The sequence below is a fragment of the Dermacentor andersoni genome, chromosome 1 (genome assembly GCF_023375885.2).
Source record: "Dermacentor andersoni chromosome 1, qqDerAnde1_hic_scaffold, whole genome shotgun sequence".
Classification (NCBI taxonomy): Eukaryota; Metazoa; Arthropoda; class Arachnida; order Ixodida; family Ixodidae; genus Dermacentor; species Dermacentor andersoni.
In genome coordinates this window covers 92,243,541-92,265,289 of record NC_092814.1, presented here as the reverse complement: position 1 = coordinate 92,265,289, position 21,749 = coordinate 92,243,541, and the positions used below count along the sequence as shown (strand labels likewise).

At 49.4% G+C, this 21,749-nt stretch overlaps 1 long non-coding RNA gene across 1 annotated transcript in view; it reads right to left on the bottom strand.

Annotated features, from left to right (window-relative positions):
• Positions 1–1,507: 1,507 nt before the first annotated feature.
• Positions 1,508–21,749, bottom strand: part of LOC126544512 (uncharacterized) — a 28,031-nt gene continuing 7,789 nt past the window's right edge. The window contains exon 4 of the long non-coding RNA XR_008608645.2: positions 1,508–1,614. This is a non-coding gene — a long non-coding RNA (uncharacterized lncRNA). The remainder of the gene's footprint in view (positions 1,615–21,749) is intronic.

Genomic DNA, 21,749 nt, shown 5'->3' with positions numbered 1-21,749 from the left:
TGGTGGCAATGTGAGCACGAGGTACCGTCGACGGAAGGCGTGTGACAGTGATAGGGCACGGTGTGCAGTAACCTTCGCGCTCTGCTTCAGTCATCGATTCCCGTTGCTGCATGTCATTCGATCTTCGGGTTTCGCTTAAAGCATGTGCTCACGCTTGAGGACGCGCATTCCTGTGTATCCGAGCATCTCCTGCACTGCGCGCCCGTTCTTCAGATTTGCTTTCCTCTCGTCTCGTTGTTGGACCCTTTTCTAGGAGGACTCTAGCATTCTCTCTTACCGTGCTCAGTTCTATAAGCGCAGAAACGAGGATTATCCGAAGATGGTGGCTCAGTCAGACCTCTCCTACGGCGCAACATGCCCCTTCGTATCCGCTTCCTTGACCCTAACACGCCTCTCTTATCGCCTTTTACTACGGCCGGACTGGTAAGCACACGTCTGAGCGACAACCTGGCCAATGTTTATTAGTAGAGGCCGGCAGTGCTACCTTATTCAGTTGGACACAATAGGCCACGCCCTTACACACGCCTCTCCCTGGGGTTTCTCGAAGTGGCGTTGCCGCAATTGTTAGATTCCCTATCGCACTGCATTCGTTCAAATGCGATCAGCTGTGCGGCTGAATTTTGGCCGACCTAGCAAAAAAGAACGGGTGCGTACGTGTACGACCACCTGGGATGTGTCAAGAGCGGTGTAGGTAAATGTCGCGGTAAGGTTAGCGGTGTAGGTGACACATCGGTGTTGTCGTGCAGGTTCGGCCTGTTTGCTTTACGCTAGGCTAGCATTTGAACGACTGCAGATGGTGCGCTCCCTGCGGGGAGCACGTGTAGGGACGTAAGTTTGTTCAACTGTTTGCCTAGTCTCAAGCTTAGTCAAGCTCAAACTCAAGCCTAGTCTCGGGAATTGGCGGTTGTGGAATCTCTCGAGGTGACCTTGGTTGTCGCCTCCACTCTACACGAGCAGCAGCACCGAAGCGCATGAACAACAGCGGGACTAGGGAAACAAAGCTTCACTGTGAAATTGGAGGCCTTGGACGTACCCCCCCCCCCCCTCTCTCATCGCCATCTTTACTCGTTCTAGTTGTATCTTGTTAACTATGGTGCACCTTTCTTTTCAGCAGCAGCAGTTGGTTGGTTTCCGGGAGTTCCTTAAGTTACCGAGGTTCGATGCGTTGCATTTGCGCGGTCGTAGTGAGCGCTTGTTTACAAAATGTTCGCTCAAGAATCGTCGTCGAATGTCACGCTCATGTGTTGTCTTAAATCGATGAGCGTGTCGATCATAGGGGCACTGTAGCTCATACGGAGGTGAGGTTGTACTACTGAACAGAATACAGAGAGTACATATGGTTGCTCCCTTTAGATGCCTGTAGCGATGTTATGAGCAGTTGTTTACATACCCTGTAGGACGCATTTCTCCTAGCCGAAAATGTAGTCTTAGATAGTTTAATGAAGAAATGGTGCATTTCCACATGTAAGCAAGCTTTATTGCTTTCTTGGAAGTAAAAAATACGGGGCCTTTCACATCTCAATCCTACTCCTCGTTTCTTCTCAGTGCCTCAGTCATCTCGTTGAGTCGTCGAAAGAGCTCCTCCACAATCAGCAGGAGGAAGTCCACCAAGTCCTGCGACGCGAGTAAGAGGTTAATAACGACAACAAAAGAAACAAAATCCCACAGAACTCATCTTACGATGAATGTCGACGTTAATGGAATTAGCATTGAAGTAATCTACCGACACACGATATTGCCATCGCCGAAACGCTTCATGCATGAGGAGTTTAGGCAGCCAGGCTTCCCTATCGTGCTTCGATGATGATGATGCTATTGGCATCCCCTTTAATTCGGGGCGGTGACAAATAGTGATAGCCTGCTTGAATTAATCAGGTATGCAATGCATGGTTTTTATTCTTTTCATTCATGCTTTTGATCTGCATGGAACACGTTGCACCCTGAAGCAGCGCCGCCACGAAGGCCGAGCGTGGCGCGTATGTGAATTTTCTAGGTGTTCCACGTGATGTGCGCCAAAATTTAAATATATTCAAGCGCCATTCAGCTGAACAGAACCAAGGCAATGTTCTTTTCCGGCACTTGCAGCAAGTCAGACTATTTCTTCAACTTCGCCTAATTACATAATTATTTGCATTGACAATCAATATACGATATTTAGTTATATTCAAAGTCAATGTCCATTATGAAAGTGTACACTATGCGTAATACTTTTCGAACACGATTTCGGTTGCTCAATACAAAAGTTTTTCTTCAAGCCTGAAAGAAAGCCCGTGAATTCTTAAAAACTTTTTCGTGCAAATGATATTTTTTTTTTGCTACTAGAAGGGAATAAAAAAAACTCGACATGAAAATATAGGGAGTACCGAAAAAAATGAACGTGTGATAATCGAAAGGATACTTTTCGAAGTGGACCCTCAGCTCAATACTAGCTGGATGTAGAAATTTCGGAAAGTTCTGAGACATTAATTCATCGACTGCACGTTGGGACAGCATACAAAAAAAAAAAAAAACATTTTCTACATTGCATAAAACGGGCTTCTTCCCACACTTACTCCTTTGGCCACGACCATGAGGATGTTCGCCGTCTACTAATCGAATGCTTCACGTACGCGATGCGAAGACGACAGCTAGAACAAGAGCCGCACTCCACTAATCCTCAGCGACCTTTCTCACTCGGAAAATAGCTGGGCCTATGGCCATCGAAAATTGGGCACAGCGAAAAGCAGTGAACGCACTTGAACATTTTTACGAAGAGACAGGCTTCCTTAAAATTTACTAGGTCTCGCACCGAATAGTCACATGAAGTAACTACAACTTGCTTCTATTGTTTTGTATTATTAGCGCTTGCTTTTTTACGTGTTATAGACTTTTGTATTCTTTGTATTCTCATCTGTTTACATGCTCATCACAGTCTACATCACGGCCCCTTGCGTATGTTTGCGACTAAATTAACAAACTAATTTTGGCGCGGTTTAGCTTTGCCTTTTATTTTTATACGTTCATGGGTGTATAGGAGTGTGTGCTGTGGATTTGTGGACCTATGAGGTGTATTTTTTTTTTCATTTTCTTACGACCAATTTTTTTATATTGTTTATGTGATGCGAAAAGGAATAGTCGTCAACTTTTATTTTCATTTCAATAATAACAAAAGAAAGTAATGCAAATAATCTATAGATATCTTGCAGTTTTTCAGCACTGCATCACCTTTAATGCCCGAATTCTATTTCTTATACATACGAGTGCGTATACCACGTACGTCGACTTTGTCTTCTTTGGCGTAGACTTTGGTTGACACGCCTTTGTTTTAGTTCTTTAGAAAGCCGGCAGACAGCGCATAGGAAAGGAATGGACTGTAATTAGAATTGATTGGAATTGAAGGGATTGTAATTGTAGTTGGGACTTGGTTTGGATTTTGTGGCGAATGGACGTGCTTTTCGGGGCTGCGTGGCGGTGACGAAATCATAAGTTTTTGTGCATGCTTTGAGCTTGCTTCTGTTTTTTTCATTTGGTGATTTTTTTGCCTTTAAATAGCAATTGGGTGCTTTTCTTGTTCTTTCCTTTTTTTGACTCCCGTATTTCGGGTGCGCGAGTGTGCTTCGTGTACATTTGGCTTTGCAGGATGCTTAGAGCGTCGTTTCGTGCCACGTGCTCCAACACTTGCAGCCGGGCGGGACGTTAAGTGTTTGTAGTCTTTAAATGGTAGCTTGGAAGCGGCAAGAAAAATTACTATTATTCGTTTTACTGTGTGTCTTTCGGTAGGAAAGTGAGAGCGGGGCCGCGTGGTTGAGCGCGTGCGAGAACGTGTCATACCTTCGGTCTCCGTGGCATTGATTGCTTTTGAAACAGTGGTGAGAGTTGCTTTGCGACATTTTGAGGATTTGGATCCTGTGCGTATCGGTTTTTACTAAAAAGCACGCGCTCTGCGTTGATATAGAATTATAGTATTTGCATCAGTAGTAGCATTAATATAGTAATGTAGTATTTGCAAAAAGCCGTGCAATACATGGCGAGAAAGACGGGAAGGCAAGCAGTGCGCGGGGGGTCCCTCAAGGCAGATGAGGAGACGGATGAGAATAGAGAGGGCATCGAATTAACCGGCACACAATGTGATGGCTATACTAGGCTGCAGAAAATGGAGGCTTTCCAGGAAGAGCTTCTCAAACAGGTGCAAGTGCTCAAAAATGAGCTAAACAGGGAGCGTGATGCACGGAAGGTAGTTGAAAAGAGACTTGAAGCAGCCGAGGAAATGCTGAACAGAGCCGCCATTGTGAACGAGAATGTGCGTGACAATGGAACGCAGGCCCCCGACGCGACAGGCAAGGGAGTGTCAGAGGAGTACGTGGAATGCACGCAGCGTGATGAAGGGTTAGCTGGAAAGAGCGGCACCTACCTTGAAGCCGCCATGCGGAAAAAGCAGGGGCCCAGGGGACCATGCCCCTTGTCGAGTCGGAATCACGCGGATAAGTACAAAGGGAAGCAGGGCGAGGTAGGAGTGAGTTAAAGGGTAAATATCGCCTCGCCGGCGACTCAAATCTGGCTGGGTGCTCAAAAGCAATTGCGGAGAGGGTGAAAGGCGACAGAAGAGCTGCGGTAGGGACATTTCCAGGGCGGACACTGAGTTCTGTCATTGATCGAGCAAAAGAAAAGCTCGCAGAAAATGCCCACGTGCGCAACCTTGTCTTAGTAGCAGGTGGGCTAAATCACGTACTAAACAGGAAAGGGACTGGACTAGCCCAGTGCTTGGCGAAGGGGGTGGTCGACTTGCGCGAGCTATCCCCTCAGGTGCAGATCGTGGTGTGCATGGTGCCGGAGGTGCCTGTACGTGACAGTCACGTACAAAGATCCGTAGTCGAGGCTTAGGAGGCAATATGGGAAATGAGCCCAGACAAAGGCTTCGAGGTTATCGAAGTAAACAGGGAAGTGAGAAGTGGTGGTGGTTTTAAACGAGTCGGGATCCACTTCAATTACAGGCTGGCACGAGAAGTGGGCTGGCGACTTGGTGGTCGCGCTGTTGCTTTTTTAGGGGGTCCGCGGGCGCTCAGGAGGCCATAGTAGATAGTAATGAAGAAGTTCCCCTAGGGGAACCTCAGAAGAGCATCGCCGTCGATAACAGAAAAAGGAGGAAAGCAAAAAAAAAAAGGGCTCGCCATGCATTAGGCTGCATAAACGTGCAGGGCGGCAGAAGAAAGGAAAAGTGGACAGATATTGAGGAGCAGTTACATAGAGAACAAATAGGGGTGTACGCGATTGCAGAAACGCACCTTAGAGACTCAGAAGAGCCGCCAGTTATTGAGAATTATGTTTGGGAAGGGTGCAACAGAACTAAGTCGGAAAGAAAGGGAGGGGGAGTAGGAATGCTCATCCATCATGGAGCCAAATGAAAAAGAGTAAATTAAAAATCTCAGGAGCATCTTTGGTTATACGTTACGATGAGTGGGAAAAAAACTTGGCTGGGCGTTAAGTATTTGTGGATCGGAAATAATTGCACAGAGAAGAATAAAGAGTTAGTGGAATGCATAAGCGCTGATATTAAGGGTTTCGGGAATGGTGCTGAAATTGTCCTATTCGGTGATATGAATGCCCACATACAGGATTTAGATGGCTATACCGACAACAACGGGAAGTCAATGCTAGACCTTTGTGAGCAACATAAACTCGTTATCGTGAACACAGGGTCTTAAGTGTGAAGGGCAGATCACGTGGGAAGTGGAATACCGGCAATCGACCATTGATTACTGTCTGATGACATAAGGATTGGTGGAATAAATGTAGAGAAACGACAAAAAAACGGAGACGTACCAAAGCACAGTTCGCAGTAGGGGATCGGAAAATTTGGTTGTGCGAGTTCATAGTGTGTTTTTCTTTCTTTTTTATTGTTTAGCTTAGGTAGGACATTAGGCAGTATAATAGCAAGAGCTTGGTGGCGCAACCCACCACCCCGTTCCAAAAGGGACGCTCATAACATCCATTCATCCATCCTAAGAGGTTGTTTTGTCGGAGTGCTCGCATGTGGAGGTGGCACGAACGTGACGTCAAAAAGGGCGTAATGGTCTTTGATCTCAGCTATTTCAGGCAAAGTAATGCTTTCAGCCCTGTAGGAAATATCAACAAGGCTCTTGCGTCCAACAGACATGTTTAAGAGCAGGTCGTAGCTGAATTCTGTGACGGAGTGTTTGCTTGGACGTCAAACGAAAAACTGCTCCAACTGGGCATCAGCAACACTTTCAGCGAACTGGCGGAAGCCCTGCTCGAAACGCAAAAAGCCAGACTTAAAAGCACCCCTGCAGGGAGAGCGCTCCTGACTAGGCTGGGACGGGACACGAGCGGACAAGTAGATAGATAGGCAGACGTGCCCGACTGCCTAAGAAAAACAATAAGCGTTAGGCCAGTACCTAAGAACATGGATCCCAACCTCCACGAGAGCAGAAGGCAGGCGCGAGCCGAATACGAGGAAAAGACACTAGCGCGACTAGACAACACGGTATACACGGATGCTGCCACGTACCCGCGAGAAGGGAAGCGCACGGCCACGGCGGTGGTGGTGCCCGGCGACGGGAATCTGATCACGTGTGCGACGGCAAAGGCAGCCGGCACAGCGGAGGCCGAAGAAATTGCCGTGGCGCTGGCGGCAGCAGAAGGATATAGAACAGGCAGGCCTCTCGACATCTTAACAGACTCGAAGGAAGCGTGGAGAAATTACTCGAGGGGCAGGATTAGCAAAGCCGCCCTCCGAATTCTTGGCGGAGCCAACTTCGCCGAGAGGAACGTTACGCACAAGTTAATCTGGATTCCGGCCCACGCAGGCATAGAGGGTAACGAAAGGGAAGACAGCCTAGCTCGAGAGACCACGTTCCGAGCAGAGCAGTCGCACACCCCGGAGTATCACCCACACGCTTGTGAAGAAGGATACACAGAAATCTTAAACTTACACAGAGGGACGAGAGCCAAATATCCTCCACCGCACAAAGCTCTAACGAAGGAGGAAGCAACGAGTTGGCGCAGATTGCAGACAAACTCCTTCCCAAATTTATACATCCTGAACAAAATGTACCCAACACAATACAGAGACACCTGCCCATGGTGCGGGGCCACACCCGCACTCTATCATGTCACATGGGAATGTAAACACAATCAATCATTCCACCAACACAATAACCCGAGTGCGGAGGAATGGGAGAGTCGGCTTACCAGCTGCGAGCTCACGGCCCAAAGGGCCTTAGTGCAGCACGCTAGTGAGGTATACCTAGGCTCAGTGGAGCCCTGGAATAGGGGCCCACCCTTGCCGGAAGAGGCTCCAAGTCGCCGGCGCCCAAGAAGGCGAAGGAGACCTCGAGACGCTAAATCCTTGAAAGAACCAAATAAAGCTTCTCTCTCTCTCTCTCTCTTGCTTGGACGTGAAGATCAACGTGGATATGACTGTGGGAGTGGACGTGAGTTCGCTAGCGAGTGAATGCTGGTTAGTGGTGGTGCGTGCGCGTGAAAGAAAGTAAACGCGAGCGAGTGTTGGTGGGCATCAGGGCGAACGTCAGTGTGAGTGAGCCTAGAAAGCTTTTTTGGTGAGTGTCAGTAATCGCATCTTTGGCCCACCTGGCGACCGCGCAGCCTGCCTATTATGTGTACACGAAAGAGAATGTACTTCAATGTGCCCGGCGAAAAGAAAAAAAAAGAAAAAATTACCGACGATTACGTTACTTCCTAATGCGAAATTTGAGCGCAGCAAATAAGTTGTTTCACCTTTTCGATAGATTGAGGCAAAGAAATCGAGCAACACATGTATGCGCTATCACAGAATTTTTTTTTTATTTTTCACACGTATTCCTTTAACAAAGACTCCACTAACAATTCTTGACAGTCATGAAGGAAGCTTTGTGGTCGGAGAAATAGACTGATATATGTTCGACTTGGTACACCAATGCTTGATTCTCAAAGACGAGATCTATACAAGTGCCTCGCGAGGTTGTCACAGCCGTGGGACGCGTTACGAGCGAGAGGAACGGGATGTTCTCCCGCATAAGTGTTAGGAAATTGCTGTTTGTCTTTATGTCAACATTAAAGTCCCATCGGTCGTCTCGCTCATGGCTCAGAAAGAACTGGCAGATAATTTCGCAGTGGCGAACGGCAGCGGCAATTTCGGCTCAGGCGGTGCACATATACAGATCCGCCGCCACCGATCTGGCTCTCTGATTGCCACCGCACAGGGCGAACGGCAGCGGCAATTTCGGCTCGGGCGGTGCACATATACAGATCCGCCGCCACCGATCTGGCTCTCTGAGTGCCACCGCACAGGGGTTGCATTGGAGGAGGAGCGAAGAAAGGAATTAAGTTCGAGCCGGCGCTTTGACAACCGGAGACTCGCAGGAAGAGGGGGGAGGGGGGCGGCGTGTACACCCAGCGGCAAACGATGGGGGCAGAAGCGCGCGCAGCAAGCGGACAACACGATAAAGGGAGGAGGGAAGAGATAGCAGCGACTGACTGATGCCGCTGACGCCGATAGTGAGTCAACCCCAGCTGCGGAGTTGGTTTCAGGGACAACGCCGCCGATGCCGACACAAACAATAAGATACCCTCGCTTCCGCAGCGCTAAGAACCAGGTCTAGCCGTGGGAAGGTGGCGTTCGGAAGGTGGCGGGAGCGCGTGGCGTTCCGTACTGCCTGCGCAGTTTAGCGGCGGCACCGAGAAGCAGCGCCCATGCGCAGGACGTCTGGCGTGTGGGAATTCTACCTTCGCGCGCATTGCGTCACGCAAGCACGCGCGTGTCGTCTGCTACACGCGCACCGCGACAAGCAAGCCGTACGCTTCAAGAGCGGCAACAATGCTGAAGTGTAAATTACATTCACACGACGTATGAATAAACTTGAAACTATGTTAGCTTTTCCCGACGTCCCCAAGATCATTGTTGGTCTGTAGCTTAGCTTTTGCGACGCATGCGTATTATACTTGTGGGCGAAACAGTGACCGCCCGTGTGTTCGAGGAAGGTTTACATTCGTTCACATTACCGCATTGATCAGAGCAGCTGCTTAAATTCAGCATGGCCCGTGTTCCTGAAGACGAGAGATGGAAAATAGTAAAAGTTTCGCTGAAGGAATATTCTCAGCTCTCCATCGGCGCATTGGTGCAGAAGCCGCTGAACACTGCCAATAGGATCATCCAAGCCTTCAGGAAGGAAGGCCGCATTTCTGACGCCCCACATAGGCGTCGGGCAAGGACAACGACAGATGAAGAAGACGCGCTTGTGGTAGCTGCAGTAGTGGAGAATCCCTTTTAGTCCGCGAGGGAAGTGCGGGAGCTGCTCGATGTGGACGCTTCCATTGTTACCATACGGCGACGCCTCGGGAGCGCTGGATTGCAATGTTATGCGGCTGCGCAAAGCCCGTTCTCACTGCTTCGAACAAGGCGTCACGACTGCAATTTTCCGAAGCTCACGCCTTGTGGACTTTCGATGACTGGGACCGAGTAATCTTCTCGGACGAGTCGACTTTTTCAACACGTCAAAACGAAAGCGTGCGGCTGTGGCGCGCAAGAGAGACACGGTAAGAAAATTTTCTGAGCGTACTTTATTTTAATATACTTTCCATGCAGTTACGATCCAGCCAGTCTGCAGGGAGTCGCGGCGAGCGGACGCACCTGCATGAACGTGTGGGGCGCGGTGTCAAGGCATGGTCTCGGGCCTCTGCACCGCATCGAGGGCACTCTTACTTCGCAGCGCTACTGCAGCGAAATCTTGGACAACGCGCTCCTTCCTTACGCCCACGCCGCTTTCCCAGATGCTGATATTGTGTTCCAGCATTCCCTTGCGCCGGGTCACACTGCGAAAATTGTGAAAGAGCACCTAGAAACTCGTAGGGTCCATCTGCTCTTCTGGTCGTTCAAGAGCGCTGACAGGAACATCTGCGAAAATGTGTGGGGCCGCATAAAATCAGCCATGGTTCGACACCCTTTTCATTCGGCAGCTGCGGACGAGCTGTGAAGAGCGGGAACACCTTAGAGCAAGTAACTTTGTGCCTGCCCTGTACTCTTCCGTACCGTCTAGAATGGCAGCAGTTTGTTCTGGAAACGGGAATATGACGAAGTAATAAAGAAAATGAAACAGCGATTAATTCCAGTTTACAGCTATTACTTTTCTAAGTCTTCCATTATGTTGTGAACAATGCACAACATAAAAGTTCAGATGTTTACATTCCTTAGCTTGTTTTCTGCATCGTGTGACTAAAAGAAGCCGGGAGAAAAGAAAAAACTAGGTAACGATTTCCAGGTAATTAGCGTAACGCTAAGAATGAGGAGCACATTATTTAAACAGCGAACATCTCGATTTTGCTTACAGTGATAATTCGGTCACCGCCGAGGAAACAAACAACAGCTAGCAGACGACAAGCGAGCGCTCCGATGACGTGATGCACGCGAAGGGAAACTACTCTCGCCGCGAATGCGCATAGATATCATGAGGCGCCGCTTAACTGCGCTGGTAGTATCGAAAGCCACGCGCTCCCGTGTTCACGCTCAAAAAGATTGCAAATTTCCCCACGCCGCGATAGGCCTGGCCAGTTGTGATGAATTCAGAAATGAAATTGACGTCTGCGCATTGGGCGGCGTCGCTTAGCCTCGCGTAAGTTGCAGTTATTCTCAAACTTCAACGATCAAGCGGGTCCGGTGACGTAATTATGTGCGTCACTTTCACAGGCCCCTTTTTCTGTTCCCCATATTGGTTCCACCTAAAGACTACTTGTTCATGTAGTCCCAAATTTTTGGCCGCTGTGTGATTTCATGGTCCACCACTTTCATGGTTATATCAAACTCCAACGGGACAATACTATGGCATTGCAGGGACCAGAGTGATACTATCGAGCTAGTGGTGCCACACGCGGAGATCTTATATATGTTTATAAATGGAGCAGAGTTACGCATGCATCATGGATTTCGTTCCAACGTTAAGCAGTGCCTGAAAGTGGACCTGGAGAAGACCTAATTGAGAAACAAGAAATGAAATTAATTTCATACTTTCTGCCGATCCAAGCATAGTGCAGGATGTACAACTGTTAAATAGGTAAAGTGCAGTGATCATAGGTTAGTGAGCGCTAGGATTCACCTCAGGTTGGAGTGAGAAAGTCTGAAATTGGTCAAGAGGAAACAGACCAACCTATACGCAGTAAGGGTAAAAGCAGACCAATTCAGGCTGGTACTTGCAAACCAATATGCAGCCTTAGAATAGAGAGATGAATATGACATAGAGGTAATGAATGAAACCGTAAGTAGGCTGTATTCAGAAGCAGCATTTGAAGTGGGAAGGAAGGCACCAAGGCAACCAGTTGGTAAGCTCTCCCACGTAAAAAAGGGCTTAATAAAGAAACGACAGAAAATGAAACTTTCATACTCAAGAGATCAGATGGAATTCGCGGAACTGTCAAAACTGATCAACAAGGAGAAAATCCGGGATATTCGAAATTTCAACTTGAGAAAGACTGAGGAAGCAGTAAAAAATGGACGCAGCATGAAATCAGTGAGAAGTAAACTTGGTATAGGACAAGCCAAGATGTATGCACTGAAGGAAAAGCAGGGGAATATCATTAGCAATCTCGAAGATATAGTAAAGGCCGCGGAAGAATTCTGCACTGACCTCTACAGTACCCAGAGCAGCCCTAATACCTCCATTCGAAGTAGTAATGAACAGGTTGCAGAGGCTGTATGTCACATATGTCACGTCATTCATATGTAATGCATTCCTATATTGGGCCACGCGGTATGAGCGTTAAAATATGAGTGTTATCTCATAACACTCATATTATGTAATGCATGTCATGACATGTCATTCGTCCTCATGATTGATCATGTTATGTTATGCGTGCACTTCATAACATGTCATTTATGTTATCTATGTCATGACATGAATTAAATGTCTTATGTTATTCGTGTTATGTATGTCATGCGAGCATGCCATAGATTGGATTGGACAAACATTAATAAAGGTCCTGCAGGACGCACGTCCGCGCGCAGTGGGCGTCTCCCAAGGAGGGACCGACAGGGAGTACCCGGCGGCCGATGCGCGAGCCTGCTAGACGGCCCCTTGCTGGTCTTGTAGGAGCGGGCTTCATAAGGTCTTCTCCCACTTGTCGGAGGTAGAGCCGGGCGAAGCGTTTCTGCATTCCCAGAGCATGTGTGCGAGTGTCGCCGTGACCTCGCACGAGGGGTACGCATCGTCGGGGTAGACGTCAGGGTAGATGATGTGTAAGGTGGCGGGGATGAAATAGGTATGTGTTTGTAACAAGCGCAGCGTTAGTGCCTGCGGCATGTTTAGTTTGTGTGTATTCGCGGGCTTCTTTCATACTTCGAAAAGCACTTTTATGTAGCACGTATTAAGCAACAGAAAGCTTTATCGGGTAGTTCTTCATGTAGCTCTCCAATTTTCTCACCGGAGAGGGTGGTTTCAGTATCGCTGCGAGCGGACGCGCTGTGTGTGGGCTCCTCCTTCGAAGTCCACAGCGACGGGGCAATTCGACTTGAGGCTCTCAACATCGCTACCATCGTACCCGGGAAGGTGAGCCGCCCATTTTGAGCCCACCTGGGTGTCACTATCCCGCCCGGATCGGATTTTTCGGCTTTTTCTCCGTCTGGTGCACGCCGAGGCTACGCATGTCTTAGGCCTAGCGTCCGTGACCCCCACAGCCCACTCAGCCATGGAATACCAAGTAAACGGCACTGACATCGACCCCACCGAAGGCCTAAATGGTGAATATCCCGAGCTGCGGCGCCGCCAGCTGCACAGCGCCCGCTCCGTACGCGACACGCGCCTCTCCCACGACTCCCGCGGGGAGACTTCAAAATCGTAGTATGACCACGCGGCGGTTTGGCTCGAACGGCTCGAACGCTCGTCGCAGCAATCTGTGATGCGACGAAACTCCACCTGCAGGAAGCGCTCGCTCAGGACCAGGTGCGGCTGCATCCAACAAACAATACCTTGACGATCAGCACTCCAGAGGAGGCTCGAGCTCGGGCTTATGCCAGAATAACGTCAATCCGCATCGGCACGAACGCAACTGATGTCACCGCATACCTTGCTCCGCCCGATGATGCCGTGAGGGGCGTCATTCACATGGCCCACAGTCGCACGGTGAAATCCTCAAAGGACTTGTTCCCTTCAATCCTCAACTACCAATTATTGACGCTCGGCCGTTCGGGAAAAAGCGATCCATTATTATCACTTTCGCCACCGGTCCCCTGCCAAAAGCTGTCCGATTTTGGGCGGGTATTCCCACTTACTTTCTTCATCGACCAAAAATGGAGGCTTGCTACAACTGCCGCGGTATCGGACACCGCCAGGATGTCTGTCCCGCCCCAACTAGCGGATGTTGCCACAATTGCGGTGACAAGCACACGCCAACGGAACCCCCAACCTGTACACCCAAGTGCATTGTCTGTGGGAACGAGCATCATACTGGGAATATTCAATGTAAGTACTGGTACGCACGCCCGCCACCACGCACCCAGCCAACCACCGGACGCCAGTCAAGAGCTCCGGGCCCAGCAGGAGGAGGTAAGACGCCTGACAGTCCTCACTCAGAGCTCACTTCCCTCTCCTGCTCTTTCTCATTCCCCCCCAACTTCACCTCCTACTCTATCACAAACCAACACCGCTCCCTGGGAGCAGAAGCCAGCCCCGCGAAAGTCATCGCGCAGTGCAAGCACTGCGCGCTCCATTTCACGTGACCGTAGCCAGAAGCCCCAGCAGGACCTCACCTGGGCCGACCGTGCAAGGAAATCGCCGCCTGCCCTTGCCCAGAAAACTCCGTACCCCAACGAAGGGGAGCTCCGGGCCCTGCGGGAGGAGGTAAGACGCCTCACAGTCCTCACTCAGAGCTCACTTCCCTCTCCTACTCTTTCTAACTCCCCCCCCCCCCAACTTCACCTCCTGCTCTATCACAAACCAACACCGCTCCCTCTCAATCACCCCCCTACAAAGAACAACGTATCACTCCCCCACCCCACACCTCCGAGCCGATCGATGTCGACTCCAAATTGAAAGACCTCTCCGACCAATTCGACAAAAAACTCAAAGAGATTGAGGTTCGCCTCAAAAGCAAATTCAATGCTCTCATCACTGACCTCACTACGAAAGTGGGGAGACGCACTTGGAACGCTGCATGGAATCTATACTTCAGAAAATGGTCAACCTCCTCAAAGCACGCCTCACGCAGCTCCCCCCGCTCTCTACCCCCCTTCTCCCCACAGCACAACTAACTGCCATGGAATCCCACATCCCAATAGACGCGAGACTAACCCCTCTTATCCATCCCTCTACGCTCCAATATGGCGGGACGGGGCAACAATAACTCCCTTCACATAATAACCTGGAACTGCCGCAGCTTCCGGGGCAGTCCTGCAGCTTCTACTTCCTACACCTTCCCCAACACCCCAAGTCCTTCTTCTCCAAGATACCACCAATCAGGCCACACTCCCCAGTTACAACTCCACACACTCTGACACCACAAACAGACCCAGGGCGTCCACACTTGTGCACCGCACTCTAACACACAAGCCACATTACATCACATCAGAGACGCCCTGCGTGATCACCGAAATTATCCATCATACACATACACTCCCATCCATCTTTATTGCCAATGTCTACCACCCCCCATCCCAACCGATGGCCTCGTTGGACTCCCTCCTCCGAGAGTTGTACCGCCTAGTAGGGAAGCACCCCGTACTAGTCGGTGGGGATTGCAACAACTAGCACACTGACTAGGGATATAAAAAAAACCACACACAGAGGTCGCAGGCTCTGGCTGCTCATGCAGAACCTCCAACTTTCCGTCCACAACAACTTTCATATGCCTACGCGAATCGGCAACAGTGTCAGCATGGACACTAGTCCGGATCTGGTGATCAGCCGCTCCCTCCGTGATTTGACCTGGACGAGAACACAACACACACTGGGCAGTGATCATTACATGATACAAGTCACTGTCCCATTCAAACCACCCCGCCACGCCTACATGACACACAAACTCATTAACTGGGACGCTCTCCGTACCGCGCGGACTGCCTGCCCTCCCTGACAACCCCATCACCGACATCACCGACTGGGTAGACTCTCTTCAGACTGACATCCAACACCATACGCAGCTGATTGAAACCACCACAGACACCCCTACACTAGACACCCGACTCGCCCACCTCTGGGAGGCCTACCACAGCCTCCTAGAAAGGTGGAAACGGGGTAAACATAACAGAACACTAAAGAAACGCTTAGCCGCTTTACAATCCCAAATTCAACTACATTCGGAGGAGCTCTGCCGCTCTAATTGGGGGCAACTATGCAACGGCATCGCCGGCAAACTGACCACCAAACGGGCGTGGCATCTCCTCCGACACCTCATCGATCCATCGAAAACAAAAAACACCACCCAGCACCACGTCACCCGGCTCATACACACACACATGGACAACCCCGATGCTCTCTTGGGTACACTCCGCGACACATACACTTCACCTGGCATACCATCTCCTCTCCCCTCATACACAGGACAGCCGAACCCCGAACTCGACACCGACATAACAGAGGCGGAGGTCAGAGCAGCCCTCATGACTCTCCGCACCAATTCCGCGCCCGACCCCGACCAGGTCACCAACACAACGCTTCGTAATCTGGACAATCAATTGATTACTCGCATCACGGAGTACTTCAACCAGTGCTGGAAAGAGGGCACCCTCCCCCAGTCTTGGCGATACGCAAAGGTAATCTTCATTCCGAAGCCCAACAAACCACTTACACTCCAAAACCTTCGCCCAATCTCGCTAACCTCGTGTCTCGGAAAGCTTTTCGAGCATGTGGTATCAGGGAGGCTCGCACAGCACATGACAGACCATGACTTATACCCTCACAGCATGGTGGGATTCCGCCCCCATTTGTCCACACAAGACGCCATGTTGCAAATCACCCATGACATCTTCGATCCGCTCATTCCAAGCCACACCAAGGCAGTCCTGGCTTTGGATTTATCCAAAGCCTTTGATCGCGTCGAACATCACGCGATCATGACTGCACTCTCCCCACTGAATGTGGGCGCACGTACGTACACCTACATTCAGGCATTCCTCACAGCACGCACGGCCGAGCTTCACTTCGGCCCGCTCACCTACCCCACATACTCACTAAAAAGCGTAGGCACCCCGCAAGGCTCCGTCCTCTCACCTTTCTTATTTAATATCACACTCATCCCCCTAGCATGGCAATTGGCAACCGTTCCACACCTGAAACAAACTCTCTACGCAGTCGACATTACGCTATGGACTACCCATGGCAGTGATGGCGCCATACAGGACACCATCCAAGCAGCCACCAATCTTACCCAAAACTATGCAGTTAGCGTAGGACTTTCTTGTTCCCCAGAGAAGTCCGAGCTGCTGTGCATTCGTCCCAAGAACCGCAACTTGCCCTGCTCCCCCATCGTCATCGAGCTGGACGGTAGACCGATACCAGAGGTCGAAACCCTCAGGATACTTGGTATGCATATCCAGAGTGATGGGAAGCACACGACTACACTCCGGAGACTCAAGCAGGTAGTAGGGGCGATCTCGCACCTCATCCGCCGGTTCTCGGGCCACCACAGAGGCATGAGGGAGCGTGATCTATGCCGACTTGTTCACGCCTTTGTACTCAGCCGTGTACTCTACTCCACCCCCTATCTCAAGCTCTCTCGCTGTGAAACTGACGCCATGGACGCTCTTATTCGCCGGGCATACAAAGTCGCCCTCCACCTTCCCATAAATACACCTACCGACCGACTCTTACAATTAGGCCTCCACAACACAATCGGGGAACTTGTAGACGCGCACCGCCAAGCACAATACCTTCGTCTCACACAAACCAACACTGGCCGGTACATACTGCACTCCCTTGGAATCCGGATACCAGCCAACGATCCGACATTACGCCCCATATCAAAACCCTTACACCGCGAACTGCTCATTAAGCCACTCCCCCGTAACATGCACCCCGACCACCACGATAAGCGCCGCAGAGCTCGAGCTGCAGCACTGCACCGTTACTACGGCTCGGAACCGGACGCCGTATGGGTAGGCGCAGCCTGCAAGGGTGATGAAGCGGTCGCTGTCGTGGTGGATCACACTCTCTCTCCGATTGGAACGCACACACTCCCCCCAGACACCTCTCCCGAAGCTACAGAGGAAGCCGCCATTGCCCTAGCTATCATCAACACAGAAGCACGGTATGTTTTATCAGACTCCAAAACTGCAATCCTAAATTTCGCACGAGGCCGAGTCCACGTCCCTGCTTTTTGCATACTGGACTCGCCCGTTGCACCCCCGCCCCGTCATGTGGAGCTGATTTGGGTGCCCGCGCACTGCGGGAATCCTGGAAACGAGGCCGCCAACCTCTTAGCCCGAGGTTCTTTAAACCGGGCTCTTGCGGCCTCCGATCCGGGATTCGCGAAGGAGTGCGCGCACACTTTCAACGAGCTGACGAATGCCTCCAAGGCGGCGCGTCAGCTGTACCCCGCACCGCACAAATCCCTTAGCAATCGACAAGCAACCCTTTGGCGCCGATTAGAAACTCACACTCCCCCATATCCTCTCTTTACCACTATCACCCACTTTTCCTCGCATCAGCCTGTAATCTCTGTCCCGAACCTCGCGCTTCTGCTCTCCACCTCCTTTCTCATTGCCCGGCGGATCCTCCCCCTCAGGGCCTCGAGCACCTGAAGACCTGGGAGGACTGGGAGACCCTGCTGCGCTCTGGAGACCCGGTCGTGCAAACCATGGCTACTGATCGGGCTGCCAGCGTTATGGAGCGAAGCAACATAAACGCTTGAGTGCAGTGGGGTCCTGCGGGGGCCCGGGAGCCTGCGTGCCCCAAACTCCTCAGTCTTACAATAAAGTTTTTATGATGATGAATTTTCTCACCCACAATTTTTATCCAATTATTATAATATCATAATATTTGAGAAGTTGATTAATTATTTCAGACTAATTATGTAATTAGGCGGAATTAAAAAATAATCTGAGTATCTCCAAGCCACGGCAGACAACATTACCTCGGTTCTGTTCAGCTACGTGGCATTTAAAGTTTTTTAAAGTTTGGCTCAAGTTGCGTTGGACACCCTATAAATGTAAAGCGGCTTCTAAATCTTTCCGGAGGGGCTATCTGTAACCTTGTACCTATTAACACAAAAAAACTAGCACCGTTTTTTGCACTCTCTGAGGAACATGTTGTCTTATTTATTTTTTAATGTAAAATTAAAAGTAAAACTATGAAGTAAAATTTTAAGATATGAGGCTACATTCTGTTGAATTGAATGTCGATATTGTCGTTGCGCCTGATAATTAGCCTTGTCGGCTATGCGTCAAAACAAGGTTTTGAATATTCTTTGTACTTTCGACGAATGTTGATAAAATTCAATTGCATTGAATTGGCGGTCATTCTTATATAGGTGTCGAATGATGCAACTCGTGTTCATTTAACTCGGGGGCGGTTTTTCGTGTGCGCCGTGGAGTCTATTGAAAACGATTTAAAGAGCAGAAGGGGGGGCGTTATTTCATCTCTTTTTCGTTGACGGAAAGCCGATTGCCAATCAGCAGTATGCATTTTTTTTTTATTCTGTGCCAGGGCGTTTTACACAGCGTGCCTGCGCGCGCATGCGGGTGCCGCCGTCTCGCTCTCGGAAGGCGGCGCCGCGGTCCGTTTCTCTCTCTCTCTCTCCCACCCACACTGGGCTCAGCCAACACCACGTAAGTCCTCTAGAGGGTGTTGTATCAGCTGCTGCGCGCGCCTTCCGGCCTTGGTGGCCTCCTCGGCATCTCGTCACGTTGGCACCAAGTTGCTGCTTGAGTTTGCTTGTAGGGATGCGCCAGGTTTGCACCTCGTAATCTTCGAAATTTTTTTGAAAGTGACTCGCACACCCTTCGCGCATAAGGAAGCGAAGCTCGCTTCTTTGTTGTCGTCGCTCCGGCAAGAGGGTTCGCAGTGTCCCTTTATTCCGTCTTTATGAATTTCTTTCCGGAAGCGCATGACCAATCTAAGTATTCTTTTTTTCACCTTCCCATGTATGCGTGTTTCTCACGCGCATTGCTTTGAAAATAATTTTAGGAATTCGCAAATGCGGCACTCCAACATGTGGACATATCTGATGGAGTAAATTTTTGTAGCGCGAAGCACTGAAGTGCGGAAATAAAGGTCAAAGAAAGACGAAGAAGCAAAGAGTGAAAGGATTCAAACACAGCGCTCGTGTTTGCGCTCTTGCCATCCTGCTTCCTTCGTGTTTCTTTTTACCTTTATTTCCACAATTCAGTGCTTCGTGCTGCCGAAATTTACATCATGGACTTAAAGCAACTCGCCCACATTGCTATACTTATTCAGTACAAGTCTGAGGGTAACAAAAAAAAAAAATGAAAGGGGCAACCAATTGTCGACTCTAATAATGACAAGGTCGACGTACATGATAGTTCAAATTATTCGATGATGAAATGCTGATTATATATCTGTATTCTGTATATTTTTCATGTTAAGCACTCACTTATTACGTATCATATCCGTATCGCATTTTACGACAGTTACGTCGACACTGTCATTCTTGGCGTCGGCACTTCGTTGACCCTTTCTTTTTTTGACCAATAAGTTGGCTATGCCTCAACGTTATAATATTTACGGCGGTGCACCCTTTACAAGAGACTAATGTAATGTGGGTAAGCTTAGACTATATTTGCGGTAATTACGTCCATACCTTCAATTTTACCTACTCTGCGACTAATTCTAGCTTCTTGCCTCGTTGAGGTCGACATTTCGAATTGACATTTTAAATTGCTAAATACGCGTGTAATAAAAACAAGTGACAGTATTATCGCTTATATATTTGCAACCGTACCTCCCACGTGCCTTACTTTGGTATCGTTGTGTAGAGGAAAGAAGCGGTCACTCGATCATGAACGTGCCGCGCGCAGAGGTGGCATCGTCGTCACGTCCCGCGTGACGCAGTTGGAGCTAAACTTATTATCTCGCTCGACCTTCAGAGAGGCATAGTTCGGCGATACGTTTGTCGATACTAGCGGAAGTGGTCCTTTTTGAGATAGCTCACCGAGCCATAGTAGGTATAATCCATCAAACTCAAACCTGGGCACATCAGGAGTTATAAGTCCTACAAGCGTGCAATTTAGTGCAGAAATTTCACGTCTGCTTGACCTCGTCCACATTTAGCAACGCGGATACTGAAAGAAACTGCAAGAAAGTGCCCATGTCCGTTGGACAACGTGTGTTAACAGTTTCGCGGCATTGTGTTTTATAGTTGGCACCGCATTACTATATTTGTATAGTGTGCACCAGCGTTAACCCCGTTAGCTATTGTGTCGCTAGATTTAGCGATATTTTTGGTCGGTTTAGCGGCAAACTTTTCAATTGGGCGACGGGCGACTTTCTTTTTGAACGACGTGACAGAACAATGGGAGATATTCAAAATACGTAACCATCTGGAAACACTGATGCCATCTGCCATCTGCTCTACGCCGCAGTTTCGAGGCAAATGTATGTTGCGAGATTAGGCGATCGTCGCCGTGAGGCTATACAATGCAATTCAACTTTATAAGGAGGGAGCAGCCGCATAAGAGCAACGGCACTGAGCGGCTTGACGGAGCCCCCCCCCCCCCCCCCCCCCCCCGCCCCCGCCCCTCCTTCTTTGGAAGCATTGAAAATCTTGACATCGACGGATATGCTTTGGACAGGCATCTAATAGCGAATAATGCATGCATACAGGAGCGCACAAAAGTGTATATACCGAAACTTGAGCTATAAATTAGAGAGGAAAAAAAAAGAGACACTGAACATATATTAACAAAATCGTGCAGTCTATACACAATAACAATACATAAAGAATGTACAACATAGTTAATGTTCAGTCATAGGAAGGCGAAAAGAAAAAGCAGGATGTATAGGAAAATACGTGAAACCGGAAAATATACTAGCATTACACCGGGTGTTCAAAATTAAGCTTCATGGGTTTCTTAAAATTAGGCACAGGGAGACATGCGAAGGCCACCTGTACAAATAAGTTATTTGGCCAGGGGAACACAAAGTGAGATGATAATTATCGCTGTCAGCAACCCAATTAACTAAAATTGAATAATTAACTTTTTTTTTTTACTGCAGTAAGTTGGGTATGTTTCTACTGAAAGGTTAAAGGCAGTCGTGTTTTCACACTGTTTTAGTTGGAAGAATTCTTCTAGCATGTCTGTTCTCCGAGTTATCCGACTCGAAATTTTGCTTGTCGTTCGCATGATTACGCATGCAAGAGAGTTAGGATCGGCGCAAAGCTCCTTCCTGATGTGACGCGGCTGTTGCCTGCGGCGTTTGGTCTGACAACGGGGCGGAGGCATCGGCAAAGGTGATAACTGTTCCCCTTCCCCTCTCGGCTGGCGCCTCATCCATCGCACGCCAGGCAGGGGGCGAGGGGCGTTCTACTTCGGCGGCGACTGCTTATGGCACGACCGTGCGCGCCCCTTATTGAAAGCGATCTGCTATGCATTGGACCGAGTGCGTGGAGTGCTGATAGCTTCGCGTGCGCTGTGTTTTCGCCGCTTAGTTCGTGTTGAAGCGAGATGCAGCATGGAGGTCAATTCTCTCGCTGCTGCTGCCGCGCTTTGTCACTGCGTTTTACTACTATCCTTACTTCGTATAGCTGTCTGCTAATTTGCTATCGCAACCGATGCTTTGTCTTTGCGGTGAAAAATCAACGTTATTTTTTATTTC